At 40.8% G+C, this 1054-nt stretch overlaps 1 protein-coding gene across 4 annotated transcripts in view; it reads left to right on the top strand.

Moving 5' to 3' along the window:
- Capn9 (calpain 9) overlaps positions 1 to 1054 on the top strand; it is a 39709-nt gene that overhangs the window by 19795 nt on the left and 18860 nt on the right. The gene's annotated exons all lie outside the window — the stretch shown is intronic.

The following is a 1054-nucleotide window of genomic DNA, read 5'->3' as shown; positions in this document are numbered from 1 at the left end:
ATATACACACATAGATACATACATATACACACATAGATACATACATAGATAAACAGAAACATAGTTGATACATAGATACATGAAACATAGTTGATATATAGATACATACATAGATACATAGAAACATAGTTGATACATAGACACATACATAGATACATAGGTATATATATATGTACATACATATATACATATATACATAGGTGAATGGTAGGTAATAGAGTGATCAATATATGTTGAATGAATTGATGGATAGGTGATGGATGAATGGGTGATGGATAGAGAGTGGGTGGATGACAGATGGATCGATACACAGATGATGGAAAGATGGGTGCATAGATGATACATAATAGAAGAATGGGTGGATACATTCATGTACGAATGCCTAGACAATGGATAAAATGATGGATGAGGAATTGAAGTGAGTGTTCAGATGATGAATGAATGGTTGAGCACATGAATGCATAGCTAAATAATGGATACATTGACAGATGGAAAGTGATAGGCTGATGAATGCGTAGATAGGCAACAGGTGGATGAGTGGATGGGTTAATGGATGAACAGACAGATGATGTTTGTAGGATGTGTAGATGAGGCATGAGTAGAAGATGGGTAGACGGGCTGGATTAATGGATGGGCAGATGGATGACGGATTAATGGATGGGCAGATGGATGATGGATTAACGGATGGGCAGATGGATGCTGGATTAACGGATGGGCAGATGGATGCTGGATTAATGGATGGGCAGATGGATGATGGGTTAATGGATGGGCAGATGGATGATGGGTTAATGGATGGGCAGATGGATGCTGGATTAATGGATGGGCAGATGGATGACGGATTAACGGATGGGCAGATGGATGCTGGATTAATGGATGGGTAGATGGATGCTGGATTAATGGATGGGCAGATGGATGCTGGATTAATGGATGGGCAGATGGATGCTGGATTAATGGATGGGCTGATGGATGATGGATTAATGGATGGGCAGATGGATGCTGGATTAACGGATGGGCAGATGGATGGATGATGGATTAACGGGTGGGCAGATGGATG

Source organism: Grammomys surdaster, unplaced genomic scaffold, assembly GCF_004785775.1.
Source record: "Grammomys surdaster isolate TR1022 unplaced genomic scaffold, NIH_TR_1.0 181, whole genome shotgun sequence".
Lineage (NCBI taxonomy): Eukaryota > Metazoa > Chordata > Mammalia > Rodentia > Muridae > Grammomys > Grammomys surdaster.
This window is presented reverse-complemented; position numbering and strand designations above follow the sequence as displayed.